Source organism: Pollicipes pollicipes, unplaced genomic scaffold (assembly GCF_011947565.3).
Source record: "Pollicipes pollicipes isolate AB1234 unplaced genomic scaffold, Ppol_2.1 Scaffold_4295;HRSCAF=5057_pilon_pilon_pilon, whole genome shotgun sequence".
Lineage (NCBI taxonomy): Eukaryota > Metazoa > Arthropoda > Thecostraca > Pollicipedomorpha > Pollicipedidae > Pollicipes > Pollicipes pollicipes.
In genome coordinates, this window is record NW_023596461.1 from 23,836,530 (window position 1) to 23,853,964 (window position 17,435).

Genomic DNA, 17,435 nt, shown 5'->3' on the forward strand with positions numbered 1-17,435 from the left:
CGGTGGCAGGTCGTTTGGCGGCGACTACCGCCAGCCACACATCGCGTTTCGGCCGATCCGGCTGTGATCGGTCCGGATGGGTTCCGCTGTGCGCGCAGGCCAGCTCCGTAAGCCGCCGCTCTCTGTCGCCGTTTGGCCGTCATTCCGCCTGGGGCTGTCGACAGATAGCGTGCCTAGTGTAAAGGACATTTTGTGTATAGTGCAGCATTCCATTGAATATGTAAGTGAAGGTTCAACGTAATATCTCACTGCTACTTTGTTACCCAACTGTCGAGTAGGTGTTTTGTATTTTTTGTTAACGCTTTCGAAACCAAAGTCGGCTTATTCGCTTTCCAGTTACGTCAGATTATTAGCTTACGCAAAATGCTTCAAATGTCTTATTATACTTTTCAAGTCTATATCTGATGCATTTTGACACACTGACTGCCTATTATCAGCTTGTTGTGCAGTGTTTGTTGAATAGATTGCAATCTCCAAGTTTTCAACTCCATTTGTCAAATTATTTGGTCCAGTGTCACTCGCCGCCGCCACCAAACACTTGTTCGAGCGCCACCAAACACAGGTTAACACTTTGCGTTTCGAATGCCATTAGCTCGGTCGGGCAGGTCGATCTGGTCACCCTGAGATGTTGGAAAACAAGAAAGCTAAAGAAACTAAATTCAAAATGTATTTTGAGCTGTGTGAGTTTATAGGTGTATAAATGTAAGACTCTTAGATCATGGCTATCCAGGTCAAACAGGAATAAGAATGTCTAGTTCACATCGATGCATGAAGTGCTCACCCATCCCCTACACCAATCTGGTTGCATGAGACAAAACCGTCTCATGCAAACACTGTGAATCTAGATGATGCCGGTGTTAGGCAAACGGTATATAGTGGACATTTACATTTAATGACATTTTTCGACACTTGTAGGCTAAGCGTGACCGAACATTTTCAAGAGTTTTTAGTTTTTGCACTTAAATAAGCATCAAGGATTATGTTAGGCCGTATGTTCCTGAAACCAAATGTTCACCCGAGATTTCTAGGTACGCAGTCTTCTGAATTTAAAGAACCGTATGGAAGGTGCAGTAATGCGGTTCCTGCTCACAACAACTTGAAAGGAGTACAAGAAACTATACCATACATTAAGCTTAGGCAACAACCAGGTTATTTGCTAACTTGATCTAACCCTTGTCCCTGACCTTGACCTATTGTAATGAATCAGTTTCATTGTTATGTTGCCTACGAAATTACTTTCCGAGACGTATAGCTTCGTTTACCACTTCCGTCGTTACATCAGATGGAGCAATTCCCTAAATATTGTCGTCGCAGAAACCCATGGCCTGATTTCCAGCCAGCCGTAGGTCAGCACCCTTACCAGGTATCACTAAATTGCTGACACTGAAAAATCCGCTATTCATTTGTTTACTGTTACGAATGTTTGGGGGCGCCTACGCCGCGCTGCGCACAAATCATTCCGGAATAAAACTCGGGGGCGGAGAGGGAGTGAAATACACCCACACCCAAGCGCAGTGTCTAACCTGCATCCGGGTAGCCGGTTGCACACTAAACACTCAGATTGGGTCAATAACACCACCTGAGACATCAAAAACTACGAAGTCTACAAGGACCAATTTCACAAGATACGGTTGCTTGTATGCGAACTAAATTTTGTCACACTTTCAGGGCTCCTAGGCCATATCTCCGGGTTAAACAAGATCAAACAATGCTAAACTCACGATCGGCTGTGAAAGGTATCACTACAACTCCTTGTGCAAACGCCTTAAACCTAAATACATGCTTTGAGCAAGGCGTAGCTGGCATTCATCTTAGATCTGGGGCCTCGCTTAACATGTAGATGGTCATGGTGAACGAATGCAACATTGTTTAGGTTTTGGAATTTTATGATACGTCAAGAAGTCCGATAGGTAGCATGCTGATAAAAAATTGTTGATCTTTGTCACTTTGCCACTTTAGGTCAATGACATTCTCTGAACATAAAGAACCTCAGGGAAGATCGCTTATAATCCCTGTTATTACGTCAGAGTGAGCACCACCAATTACCTCACAAAGTACGCTCTACCTTAAAAAACAGGCTCATTTTACCCTTGGTTTGACCTTCATGCCTCACCAAGGTTAGATGAAGTTATAGTACTCCGAACTTATCACTTCTCACTGCAAGCGGGACTAATTCGTAAAACACTCCGTTGTGGCATGATATTAAACGTGTCTTTAGAGGATGCCTTCGCTGATAGTCACGGGCTAAATGTGACCGGCCATGATCGAGACAGCAGGTACATCACCAGTCGGGCGAGGGAAGGACGGACACCTGATTCATATGATAGATGGAAGGACCGAACGAAAAATAACCACATTTCATCTTCTTTTAATCCTTAAAGGATCTGCTGTCTATGTCTCAATACACAACACTCGTGTGCCAGGTTTTGTGCTAACCGCCCTTGGTATATTAAGTGACCAGCGTATCAGGCTCAAAGGATTAGAGAACCAGATCTGTGCTTTTAGCAATGATAGTCAGGGAGCTGAAGCCAACTGCATGTCAAATTTAAATTACATTAGGTCAGTTTTTGGCAGTCATTTGACCACCATCTGTATTGCCATATCTCACTTATGACAATTTAATGCATGAAGAGGAGGTAGTTTGAGTGTCATTAAAATGGTGGTGTACTGAGAACTGAGCATTGCCTACTACCCCTACCGACTAGTGATACCCAGGCTACAGACGACTGTGAATTGTAACAAAAACCTGCATTCAGGGGTGCAGCTTTGTAATTTCAGATTGGGGTGCTCATGGGAAAACATTGGCAGCATATTTATTGCATACCAATTAGCATCCTGAAGGTATGTAGCATTGTGCCATGCTAATTCCTCGTCATGTTAAGCCAGTGTGGAGATGGTCGTAAGAGTCTCAAAAGGTAAATCACAGATTAGATAATCATAAATGACTGAAATATGTGGCAGCTTTTAGAAGTACATGGCAGCCCAGCAAAAAGTTATCATGTTTGCCCCAGTGGTGACAAGTGCATCTATCAAATTATCATTGCTGTTCTGGTTATATGAAGCGATCAGCAACAGTAGTAATCAGGAGTCCATTAATGATATTCAATTCGTTTTTTCTGTGAATTACATCTCATTCTACACGTTTCAAAAAAATGCAGTTGACATTATTTCAAAACAGGAAGTCGATCCTCCACAGAAAAACTATCTTAAGCAAAACAATGCTATAGATACAGTTTTTGAGTTTATTTTTGGAATGTTTGACATCCAGGCAGCAGTTTCAAGTGCGTGAAATCACGGCAAAAACTTGTGTTTTGAGCAGGGCCTCGGATAAGGAATTGTGACTGGGGGAGGGGGGCAACCCAATATTATGGCCTCCATTCCTCATTAAGCAAACCTCTCAGTCGAATTCGCTGATTTTTTAAGATAGCGCCCACCGGAAAATCAATGCAACAACCATGGGTGGAGTTTTTCCAAAAATGTTGGTGGGGCCCAGGCCCCGTCAAAAGCACAACGGGAGATTCCGCCCTTAGTTGGATCGTCTAAATCAATGGTAAAGTGAAATAGCTTCGAAACTATCTCCATTTCAGGTTATTTTACCCTGAGCTGTCAGCTGAACACAAACGAGACCTGTTTGCTGAGTTTCAATTATCTCCACGATATACATTTGTTCTACTTTTTCCGCCAACGCTGGAGAACCGCTGATAAGTTTCTGTCACGTAGTAATTCATCTGAATACAATGAAAGCCTGCACGATGCATCTCACTTAACTCATTTTCAGCAACGCGTCTTCACGTCTTGACGTAAATGCATGGTAATGGATGAATGCAGACTTGGGACATCCAACGCCAATGCCATCTTACTGAGGCTCCGAAGCTCGCAGGATAGAGAGAGATGTCGTGTATCAGGTTTCAATATTTCCAAGCTGTTTTACAACTTCACCGCAATTAACTAATGACCTGTTTAAGCTCGTTAGCTTAATGGTTAAGCAACAGGCAATTTTACTCCCGACGGCCTTGCTATATGTATATCCTGTGTCATGCACATGACGGTATATAATTGCATTTGGACCATTGACAATTGGATGGCAATGAAGCAAATCACGCCAAGAGTGGCATCAAAGCCGGAAACATTCAAAGGAAAAGCCAAAAGTAGGTCATGCACATGTATTGCAGGCGGCCATGCAGACTGGAACCAAACAGCTTCTATGACGCCACAGTTCGCTGACACGCGTGCTCCCAACGTGACCCAGTACGCTTTCCAGCGATCCCTCGGAGCTGAAAAACTTCTTGGAAAATTCACGCTGCTTGTATTTCTCCGGGTCCGGCTGACGGTTGAGTTTGTCTTTATTTGCCAGGAAGACCGTACGCGGGTCAAACCTCGTGGTGCCCAAGTAGTTGACACTGATGACAAGTCGGTCGTTCACCGTTGACAGACGCATGCCCAGGCGATGGCTGCTGCACGCAGTGTTGTAGTGCGACACGGCACGCTCGGCACCTGTGCTGTGCGGAGTGACGCAGAGGAGCGGTGACAAGAGTTGCTTGTAGACGCCCTCAGCGTTTTTCTTTATCGCCACCAGCTTGCCTTTCATGCCAGGATGCCGGTCTCTGGCCTCGCTCATCTTGCGCCACTGGTCAAAGGCATCTCTTGTGAACTGGGCCACGCTCTCTCTGTCAAACAGCCCGGATGTCAAGCTGCGACCGGCAGCGGCGAACTGTTTCGCTGACCTGGTCTCAACCATAACGACCACGTCCTGTACAGCTTGCTCTTGCTCGACATCGAGCCTGTCGCCCAGGAAGTTCGTCGCGGCCTGAACGATCTCATTGCGCGCAGCTTCAAGTGTTCTCTTCATCAAAACGAGGCTGTTGTGCGCTAAAACGGCTGGTTCGTCTGTGGCTGGGACGAACTTTTCCTCCTGTACACCAGGCAGAGGCTCCTCTTTTATTAACTCCAGCTGCAGCAGCGCAGCATTGCGGACCTCCAGCACATCTGGCAACACGAGGTCCCCGCGCTGGAATTTTTTCTGCAAGTGGCAGAAAATTCCGCAGATGTCGGTGATGACGCTCGTCACTGGGACTGCGCGGCCGCCCGCGGCCCATTTCTTGATAAAGCCCTCGGCTTCAGCCTTCTCTTTCTTGCTGCCTTTTACTGCTGTCTTCTGCCATACTTCTCTACAGGCCGCTAGGTTTGTCAGGACAGCGTTGATTTACGACAGCAGATGCTCAGCGAAAGGGACCTCGAAGTGCTGGGGGAAAGTGACCACCTTCTCGCTGCTCTCGCGGAGCTTTTTGTTACTGGACTTTGATCTTCGGAAGTGCGCTATTAGAGCACACAGGTCCGTCCCCTACTGCAGGATCTCCGATACCGTCTTCTCCACACTCTCGAGAGATGGGTCACCCTTGCGACACGCGCACCAGATGGTGATCAGGTCACGTCCCAGCAGGCCATTGAGCCTTTTCCAGAGACCACTGCTGAGACCCGTGTCGGCGCTCTCCCCGTCCGTGGTCAAGCCAACCAGCTTGTCGAGAGGCAGATCCAGCCCTTTAACAGCAGCTTTGACCGTCTCTAGTAGACCTTTTGCGCCATCTCCTTGCGGTACCACCACGCTTAGAATGCAGGTCTGCAGCTCAGCGTCAGCATCGACCACTCTGGCAGTGACAGATTTGTTGTCTTGCTGCTGACGGTCCATACTTCCGTCGACCCGTAGGCTGTACACAACTCCAGCGGCAATCTTGGCGCCGATCTTGGCCCAATCTAACTTGGCGACGACGCCGAGCATCTCCCGGTACGTGTCCGGATATCTGTAGTGAGGAGCTGCAGGAGGTGACTCTATTGGCTGCAGGGCCACTTCCCAACCACCCTCACTTATAGTTGTTCAGACTCGCTGCTCGTGCAGCGCTGCGAGGGAGTGGGCTGGCCGCGACCAAACGGCCAGAGCCTCGTGCAGGCTATCGTTGTCAACAGCAACGGCGAGCTGCAGAACCGTCTTGGTGACACCAGCGGCAGTTCTCTTGAGGATGGACATCCACGGGTGTTTTGAGCTTCTGCTATTCCACTACTGCTCCAGGTTTTTCGCATTCACAGTAACAACATGATATTTTCCGTGCATGTGACTTACCACGCCCATCAGTTTCTCCTTGCTGTCCACTCTGACGCCGCTGGCTATGTAAGCCCACCCGTTTACCGAAGTCTTGGCTGTCTCCACCTCGCGCTCTGATCAGATGGTGCACACCATCTGATCAGATGCTTCCTTCCACAGCTTGCTTCCTGCCGCTTATTTGCCGTTTTTTTTTTTGGAGAAGGCAGTCGAAGGCGTTCAACAACCACTGAACGTTCAGTTTGGCTCCCTTGTACCACACGTCAGCTGTCGCACTGCTCTGGCTCGGTCCTGCTGGAGTGGCGGGGTGCGTCTCCAAACAGTAGGGTGGATCGTCGAACCGGCGAGGAGCGTTCCGGAAGAGGTGGGTTGAGTATACCGGGTGGAATCTAGGAGCAGGGAAGTTCCAAGGATTAGAACTGGCCAACGAACAGGAGAGAATTCTCACCAAAGGGCACAAGGATGGTAAGACAGACATTTTCTGACTGCAGGTATCAAGTTACCAGCTTTTGGTTTCTGTTGATGAAGACCGGGATACTATTTTCGGAGATGTCATAGCAGTGGCAGCAATGTAAATACTGACCAAGTGGTTTCCTCCCTTGTAGGGAGTTTGAGGTCCAGTCGTGTGTCGCGTCGTGTTTAGACAAACATCCTGATAAGATAGCACGATAACGCTCGTATACATTCTACATAAGCGTCAGGTTTTCAGGGCATAAATATCTCGCCGCGGGTCATTTACGCCAGGGTTATTACAACACGAGTCACTAAACATTCGGGTGTGTCATCAGTAACAAAATCAAGTGAGACAAAGAAAGTATTTGGCGCTGGAGCCCAAAAGTACACAGCGTGGCAAAGGTTCTTCCCAAAAACTTCAATTCGTGAAGCGCAAGTCGATCGAAATATCGCCGCAAATCGACGCCCGGCGTTGCAGTCACCCAATGCTGGGCGGCGTCCGCCGTCGCAGGTAACACCAAGCCGTGGGCGGCAAGCGACACAAAATACATCTGCGTAAAGAAACAATGCTATTGAGCGCTCCTTAAGCCGTCATGCGAGAATGTCCCGGTCTAAGGTGTAATATGCGGGCCAGACATTGCCCAATTGATTGTCTTTTGGCGGAAACTGTATGTGCCGTTGTATGACCTCGTTGTACGAATCTGCTGGTTAGTATTGCTTTAGACTTTCACTTCTCTAAAACAAATCACGTGATACAAACAAAACTATGTATAGGATACGACTTAGAACATATTGTCTGGTGTACAACTTAATACATGCAGCAAGTTCTGCGGCCTGCACCACAGACGTAGAGATAGGGGGTGGGGGCGATAGGGTGACTCCATGCACATCTTGCTCCTTGCCGAGCCTGTGTAGTCGATGCACCAGCCCCAACAGCAACTGCTCACAGACTGGGAACCCAAAACACGTGTTGCCAGAGATCGTGCGGTAGCAGAAATACCGTCGCAGCTGGGCTCCACATATTACCGAAGCTCCAGCTCGGGCCCCAGACGTCCTCGGCAGTGCGAAGATGCGTCGCACTCCTAGTGTAAACCAGATAGAGCAAGATGGCCAGCGGTGCCTGCACTTTGTTCCGCAGCACGAGCACGCAGTCGCTGAGGTTTCGCAGTCGGGGCTGTGTGACTGGTCCGTGCCAGGGAATCAGTTCGGTGTATCTTATGGCCTCGAAGTTTACCGCTGAGATAGCGAAGACCCTGGGCTGAAGAAGGTCTTCGGTTTGCTGCTCACGAGCGGCGCGACGATCGGAACCGCCTTTTCGCGAACCATGCGGTTCTCATCCCACACCATATCCAGCAGTAGCTGTTCCGGACGGACCCAGTACACTTTAAACTGGAGGACTGACTGCACTGTGGCCCTTGTGTGCTGCGTCAGGTCGCGGAGCAGCGCGATGCTCCGGAACAAGTTGCGTAAGTCAAAGTCGCAGCCGCTGTTTTGCCGGATGGCGGACCGTACCGACACACAGTGGCCGACCACGCACTGGACGAGGTTTTTGAGAGCGCTGCTGGAAGTCTCGGTAGAGATGTGAACTAGGAGCAGACCAGCGGCCAGTGTAGACCATCTGAAAACAAAAACGAATATATTAGAACAATTGGTTACGAACTGAGCATCGGATCATATAAAATTATTGCGCCTCTTTAGTGTATGTACCTATGCCGATATCCAGAGTCCTCAAATGTGACGGAATACATATCAACAAATATGCTAGTAAGCATGAGCCAACCAGCAAATGATGTGACATACTACGGCACAAGGTATGATAATAAGTAAATGCTCAACAGTAAGCACATGAAATATCGCTTGATACTTGATGGACTTAGACACTCATTGTTATCAATTCGAGGATAATGTGTTTTCATATTTACCTGATATGGTTCGATGGTTTGATTCGCCGCTGGGCTGCCACGCTTCGGACAGAGCCGTTTGGAACGCCGGAGGCCAGAAGGTAGAGCAGCTGCTGGTTGGTGCTCAGCTGCTGAATCAGGTCGACCGGCAGGTTTGGCACGTGCCCCGACCTAGGCTTGAATGCCACAACGTTCATCTCCCAGACCTCTCCGGCACAGGTCTTGCCGATTGGTCTAGAAAAAAATTTTGAGCCCGTGGTCGTGCTGTCCAAGCTCAGCAGCAGATGGAGAAGGTTCAGCTCGTTTCCACGCAGCTGGCAGGTAAACCAGCGTACGGGTGACTCGGTGGCCAGCTCAACTAACTGGAACACGTCGACTATCGTTTCGGTGTTGACGGCCGCGCGATCGCAGTCGAGCACATTGATGTGATCGTTGCACTGCGTGCTCACGGCGTGTAGCTCGTTGAGCAAGTGCAGGCCGCGGCGGAACTCGGATATAAAACGAGTCACGTAACGGCTGCCTGGCTCAGTGGTGACAACCACGCGTTTTTCGACGGCATTCATCTGGCTCCGTGTGGCTCATGTAGCTCCTGCCGTTGCGGCCGTCGGGGTAGAGGACGGTCAAACCTGACTCGTGGATTGCTCCGCCATTTTGACTAGCTGTCTCTTTTCTCCTTCTGTCTTTTGCGCGGCAGATCTTCTTAGGATCTACGATATTTGATTTCAAGTAGCCAGTCCATCTCTACCGTCTTGTTGAAAGGCGATGATAGCAGCAGCGACCCGTTTCGAGGCACCGTAGCTGTCAACCGCCAGAGCGGTGTTAGGCAGATCGTTAACGTTATAATCTAAAGTGGCAGTGGTCTCAACCGGAACAAACAATCGGCGTCGTCGCCATCTTCCACCATGTACGCAACCGTGAATGCATGCATAAATCCATGCTCTCAGCTGACTCGTCAGCGCAGAGACCACTTGGTCCCGGAGTGGGTTCGGGTCAGTACTAGCAGCCAGCGCTGGCTCAGCGGGCGGCGCGGGCTCAGCAGTCGGCGGGGAAGGCGACGCATGCTAAGCAGCACACACCGCTTTACTGGCGGCCGAGCCACGACGCCCCTGGAGTTGTCTGGCCACCCTCCGCATCTCGTGAGCCTTCCTAGTCACAATCGTATCCCGGTCATGCGACCCCAGGGTAAGCTTCTGGTGCCTGCACTGGTCCATCATGGCAACCTCCTCCTGATACACTGTGCAGGCAACTGGGTGTGGAAAACTGCACTGAGGCTTGTGCTGGCACTTCGCGACATCAAGAAGCTTGTTGAATTTTACGGTGGCCGCGTTGCTGTGTCACTGTCTTTCTTTCCTTGATTTCTGCTGATAGCTTTGTTGGGACGATATAAATCCCTATAGATAAATTTTGCCAAGTACTTTAAATCATGAACAGGGATCGTTTCGTTGGTCCACAGTACCTTGATTTCTACCGTCGCGGTCTTAAGATGCTATTAGTGAGATTCCTCTTCGATTCACTCAGTCACCTGATGTAACTCAAGGCTTTCCCGTAGTCGGCAGGTGGTGGTGGGACAGTAGAGCCGAGTGGCCTGTCATAAAATATTTTGTGCGCGACCGTGTAGCCTTCGGCATGCTCATGCAAGTAACTGTTCAAAAAAAATGTTTCAGTACCGGCAACACTAAACTAAAAAGCCCATATCTCCCACGCAAAAGGCACATAAATGGTAAATCAGCATCACAATGATGCGTTAGCAATAACAAACTTGAGCCTAACCCGGTCTGCTAGGAAATTTTCATAATTGCACAGCTTTAAGTCTAACCAAAAATTCATGTTCTTTACTAAAAAGTTAGCTTAACAGCTGCTTCGAAATGTTTTGCTGATGCTGTTCATGGTATTATTTCACACTTAATCTGCCAAGCACCAGTAATGTGGAAAGTGGCAACTTTGAGGCTCGTTGGAGGATGATCCTAGTGCGTAAAATAGGTGGCGATAGTATCGAATGTGGTTTTCTTGGCCTATCAAAGACAAACTGCTCTCGCCTCACGAATATCAACATCGGTGCGGTGCGACAGCGCTGAAAGCTCGTCATTAACCCGTGAGCCAAAGAAAAACTTTGTCTTAGCTGATTCCAAGAGATTCACCCCTTCGATGACACACCTTACTAACATGATCACGCGTTTCGCACACTTTCTTCAGTCTGAGATCAATGGGATATGTTTTGCACTGCATTAATTCAAAAGGTGCATTTTATGGCAGGTTGCGGTAAAACGACACAAAGCGGAACTTTGCGAGCTATTTACTTGTCCTGCAACGCGCCTAACATCAGTGAGATGCAAACTAAAAATACAGCCGCTCAAGCTTCGACATGTTACTGTTCAATTCATGCAGCCTGCTGCTGCTGATATATAATCAAAAGTATGACCCCAAAATTAACCACCATCATGTCGTCAGAGGACCGTGACCTTACGCAAGTCCACGACCCAACGATATGGGTACATGTTGTAAAACACAGCCTGTTCGTCCATAATCGGCAGTTTGTTAGATTCCATTGCAGAACCTAACGACCTGAACGAGCACACCAATCGACAACGGATCCACCACAGGCAATTGAATTAACGCTTATAGTGCCTTGCTATTACCAACCGCGGGTTTGCCGCCGTTGTCAAGTGACGAATTTGTATATGCTGCGTCGTTAAATGCCTTAGGCCACGTTTCATTTCAACTACTGTGTTATTGGTAGACAGATACAAGCCCTGCCCTCTCGAATGCTAGACTGTTTCATACCAGCTACTGACCACTGGAAAGCGTTACATTAGCCGCGCATCTGTGCCAATCAAATTTGGGAAGAAAAATAAGTTTGTGAGCTTCGAAGCATTCACCTATCAAGTCGCAAGCTTTAAAGAATGATGTCCCGCTTAATCCCTAGCAGCCTGCACATTAACTAAAAAAAGCCAAAGCACTAACGAGATGTTGCCTGTGCTGCGCACCGCCATATTCATGGGCGCCCCGCCGACTGCCGAGATGTTAAAACGTTTTGCGAGCCCAGTAGTCGACAAGTGTGACGTCACACCCACCGCGTCACGAATCTATCATGGCCGCCTGACCAATCATAGAACAGGATTTCGACTATTGGTAGCACGATAGTCAAGATGAAACGCGGCCTTATTAGTAAAAAAAATCACCGGCTGCCAAGAAGTTACCATGTTAGGAAAAAGACGCTGTGAAAAACTATACAGAAAGGTAATAACGTCGTCGTTCATAGCTGTGAGCTGCAGGCATGTTCCACCATTACTGATTTCTCTACTCAGGCAGTGCATTGCCGTTTTTGCTTATCTCTATTTGATCTCCGACTGGAGGGGCAAAATAGGTTTACTGGGGGGAGGGGGAAATTTCGGTCACTGTGGGGGCATTTGCCCCCCCCCCCCCTCCCCCAGTCGACATGTTATCCGAGGTCATGGTTTTGAGGGTAGGTTAGGTAAACCTTTTCAACTGAACCCGCCAAGCCTATGTAAGAGAGTGACATCACTGCATCACCATAAAAAGCACCACAAAAAATTGAAGTTCATGCCCAGTATAATGACCAAAAATGTGGGAAATTTGCATGCTTTATATTTGCATTACAAGAGTGTGTTCTACGCCACTGCTGGTACAAATAACCACCATAGCTGACATGGCTTGTCGCAAATATGTATGTTTGTGGTGCAAAAATGTATGTTTGTGGCGCAAATATGCATATCATAAGCACAAAAATATATGGACCTGTGCAGGACCGCTCTGACCATATTTAACCTTTTAATATTGGCAACTTCACACCCTCATTTATCCCAGCGAGATGTACCCTGTAGAGGAGGCGTAAAACTTGGCACAGGTAGCAGCAAAATGGGGTATCTTAACCCAGGAAACTTTCCTGGATTTAAATTCAAGCCCCCATACTCTCTCTGATGTATGGACATCATGAAATATCTTGCATACTTGTGACACAGAAACACCATCTTCTATTCGCAGGAAACGCATGATATGTACCAAAATTTCCGTTGGCAGGGAAAGCAGAAATGTCTCAACATCCTTCCCTCCACTGACCACACCCATCACCTTCCCCTCATTCAAGAACTCCGCCGCACCCATCAGCGACGGTAAACAACCACGTGCAATATTTAAAATGCATATAAGGCAGGCATCAAACTCAGCAGATCCAGTTTTCCAAAGATGAAATTCACACACATGTGGAAGCGCCGGAATGGAAAGGCTGGTGCGCATTCGGCGAGTTCGGCGGGGGGAACTCAAGGATTAGGGAAAGTGGGCGGAAAGGTAGGAAGAAGGAGAGGAGAAAGGAAAATAGGCGGCGTAGGTGACAGGGCAACTCCCAAACACCAAACTGATATATGTTCCAGTCCACGAAGTCATCTGCATCACACTGGTTTTGCTGTCTGAAATCGCGTGTATGACTAGCAGGCATCAGACCTTGTCGCGCCAGGCGATTTCAACTGAGTTCCCCGGCACAGGCTCTAAACTGAATTCGAGCTTGTTTCTTGTTCGCGGTTGGGTACAGGGGCGGGCTTTGTCGTTGCTGACGGCGGCAGGCATGTGATACTGCGCCGGCAACAGAAACTCGACCGCAGGGCGAGTCTGCGGCGACACAACCCTATACAAGCGAGAAGATACTGGCTGTCCCGCCCTTTCACAATTGCAATGAACGCTCTTCCCGCTGCGGGCGTTGCATGCACGATCACACATCAACCCTGCATACCACTCATTTACGGGATTCATATAGGCATTTAGCCATAGCTCCCAACGCAGTTGTAACTGGAGTCAACCTGGCGTTATGGCATGACTTTTGTCTTGACTGATCTTAGTGACCGGACAGAATCTTTCCATTACGCTTAAACTGTTGTGTAGACGGCATGCTGCCATCATTATAGACATGGTGGCAGTGCTTCGCAAATTATAAAGTGCATTTGTGAGGAACATTATGCATGTAGATAAAACAGCATTAATAGCTTTATTTCTCAAAGGAGAAAGAGGAAAATGGAGGGATGAATTCTTCGGCTATGTGCCTTTATCGAAAAGAATGTCAGTAGCACATTTAATTTTGTCTGCCAATTTTGCTCGACGTTTCAGTTTTTTCTTCAAAAACGGCCTGCCACAGTTTTTACAGACCACCAACATGCAGGGGATTAAACAAGGAGCATTTGACAGTCATTTCTGCGATACAGTGCACATCTAACTGAGAATTGAAATGCGCGAAAAATATCTGTGTATGCAAACGAAGTCAAGTTAACAGGCATCACGCATAACACATCATTTACTTCTGCAAGCGATTTCAAGTAAACAGGCATCTCGCATCACGCATCACTTTTACATGCAATGATTTCAATTAAACAGGCATCGTGTATCAAGCGTCAGGCGACACTGATACATGAAAGCGATTTTAAGCCAGTATGCATAGCATATTAATACACTAGTCACATTCACATGATTGTTCATGATGAGTCCTGTACATCGAAGTCTGGTCGCCAGCTTCTTATAAAAATAGATTGACCATTTTTCCTGTCTGGATGGTCCAATGCTTTGAAGATACCTTTGATTCCTCAAAAAGGAAATGGTCCGTACTTATCATAGCATGTCAATACACTAGTCACATTCACATAATTGTTCATGATGAGTCCTGTACATCGAAGTCTGGTCGCCAACTTCTTATAAAAATAGGTTCACCATTTTTCCTGTCTGGATGGTCCAATGCTTTGAAGATACCTTTGATTCCCCAAAAAGGAAATGGTCCGTACTCCCCTGGATTTTAACCTTAGCGTGTTCTGTCAAAAAGATGGTCGCCGAAGAGTTATTTTATTATCTGTTTCGTTTTTAGCATCTCGCAGGTGTTCATCACACGTGAAAGGAGTAGGACGCATGGACTTCCCAACATAGACTATGTACCTCCCATGTTTTTCGCGCAGTTTACGCTTAAATTCGTAAATCACTTTTCTTCGCGCGCAAATCCCTAGAACCCAGGCATGCATATATGACATCTCTCGCACCCCGGCCACTTAGGCTTCGAAATAAGATATTTAACTAGAGAGTTATTTAGCTCCTTATCGTTCTTCCAAGCTACGCGTAAGGGCGGTTTTAATTTTCTAAGGATGTGTTGAATTTTCCAGAGCAAGTGTTCATCTATGTCAGGTAGCGTTAAGCCAATTTATTTACCCAATTCAGCCTTTACAATGAACCATACAGATAGGAGGTCCGCATTTGGATACATTAGGGACGGTAGAAAAGAGGAACAACCGTACAACGTTAGAAACGGAGCTGTGATCAAGCCAACCAACTCTGGCATGATTCTGCTTTGCGAATCTGCGCATCCGACTTCCACTAAGCACAATATAATTCGAAATACGCTCCATATGGCTCTAAGCAACTTATCAAGCAGTGAAAAAGACGGAAGGAGCAGAAAAATATGGACTTAGCTGTTGGGCAATGGACATTTTCCACGACCTTAAGGCTGAATGTTGGAAGAGGTCAGAACTCTAGAGCACGTAGGGGGATGTATGGTAGGAAACAGGAACACGCCCGGTCAACCGACGGATTTTTAACACTATCTTATACAGATGAGCATTTGCTTTTGAAAATCAAACATGTCGTTAGGAAATCAAAACTGCGCGTACGCATGGCTTGGACGAACAAGAAGCTAAAATAAGTCTAAGGTGAAATATCCATATCGAAGCCTAAGTGCCCGAGGGACAATAAATACTACTATGCAAGCCTGGGCTCAAAGGGGTTTGCACGAAAAACAGCGGGGTTTATGAAATGAACGCGCGCACGAGTGGCCGGTTGGATACCCTTCTCTCGGGTGGGAGATGGGGGGGGGGCTAATTTCATCCGCTGATACCTCAGGAACTAAGGGAGCTAGAGATGCCAAATTCGAAGGGTGTGTTGACATGTACGCCAACTCACTTAGGTTGACGTTCGAGGTTTCTAGGTCGTGATCTCTGGATTAAATAAGGTCAAACAAGGTCAAATTCCAGGTTGGTCTCCAAAGGGCCTCTGGAACCTAGATAACTGCACTAAGCAAAAGGTCACATGCTCATTTGATATCAGTGGCTCTTTTTGACCTTGTGAAAGTCATGGCGACCAAAATCATACAAGACTGCTTTGAGTTTCGCAGTTGGATAACCGACAAAGATACGCTAGGCAGTGTGTTGCTAGAAACAAAGTGTTGACCTGGGTCATTTTAGATCAGTGACTTTTTCTGACCTTTAAGAAGTCCATGAAAGCTGTAAAATGTGGTTTCTGTTATCAATAAATTTGAAATGAGAACCAGAGACTACCCCACACAGCAAGCCCTAGAGTAATAAAAACGGCTGGTCCTGACCTTAGTCTGACCTCCTCACCTGACCCGAGGTCAATTTATTTTGCTTATTCAATTGTTGTGCATCCAAGAAAGTATTTCAGAGATGTATGGTTTTGTTTAACACTCCGTTGTTGGATCAGACCCTAAAAATTGCCTTCGATGAAACCATGACCTAACTTTGACCTGCCATAGGTCAGCGGCCTTACATGGTGCATTTAAATGTTTGATGCCAGACGATTTTCTATTTAGTTGTGCACAGCTATGCATAATTTGGTGCAGCCACGCCGTACCATTCCGACACCATTCCAGAAAAATGTTCGAGGGCGGGGTCAATTTGGCCCCCATCCGAGCTCGTGTCAAGTCTAAACCTTGTGAGAAAAAAAAACAGAGAAATGATATCGGCGATGTCGGGGAGTCCTTGCGCCTTCTTGGTTTGAGATGTAATGAACATCTGCGAGATACCAATATAAAAACAGATAATACCATTTTCGGCGATCATTTTTGGACAGAGCACACTCGGCTGAAATCCAGGGGGATACGGACCCTTCACGCCTTTTAGAGCTCAGGCCCCTGGAGTAAGTGGAAAGAACCTGATACTAACATGATGAGCCCCTGAGCAACTGAGCGTACCCTGGCGTATGAGGCCCCGAAACAGCGTACAGAGCCTTTCGGGAAAACAGGAGAAATCCGTGGAGGACAACCTGATCGATCAAGAGCGCTCAGGCATAGAAGCAGATAGCGTCACAACAGCGGCATTGGGCCCCACGAGAAAGTGCAAAGATACCAAGAGCAACGTAGAAAGCTCCCTAGCGATCAGAATGGCCCGGCAAATGGACATATAGGGTCCAGGCAACAGCGCTATGTCTCTGAACAGCGTAATGAACCCAAAAACTTCCCCCAAGCAACGCCTTCTCAATCAGCAAAGAATTAGCTTTATCTGCTCATGAAGTCTTTAGTTTGCCAGTAACCGTTCTTGGTTGTCTGTGGGCCCAAAGACGGCCAATCGAGTTGCATGTAACGTTTTGTCAAAAAACTGCGTCCGGTCGACCAGTTTTGAGCCCCTTGTGAGCCTATAGGTCCCTCGGCATGGTTCATGGGGGGGGCATGATCCCGTACTTTCCCCTCCCCATCTGTATCCACCACCGGCTCCAGCAGCTGAAGAGGGAAAAGCATCAGGCCCGTCAAGAACATAGGACCATCCTTTCAACTAAGAAGTAACCAAAACACAGCATGGAGAGCCTCAGAACGATCCAGTGTGCTCGAGCAGGTAACAGATGGGGTGCTCCCGACAGGAGCGCGGGGCCAGTTCCCGAGCAGGTTATTAAATCGGGCTCCCGTCAAGAGCTCAGGGACCTCCATTCAAATAGAAAGTCCTCAAGATCCAATGAAAAGAGCCCCCGAAAGATAAAGTGTGTTCGAGCGTCTTAACAGATAGGGCTTCTAACAAAAGCGTAGGGCCCTCCATTCAAATAGGAAGCACTCAAGACCCAATGCAGATGGCCCCCGAACGATGAAATGCACCCCAGCAGCTTATCAGAAGACGCCCGACAAGAGCGTAAGGCGCTCCATTCAAATAAAAAGTATCCAAACCCTGTGTAGAGGGCCGCCGAAGTATGGAGCGTACCCGAGCAGATTACCAGGCGGCCCC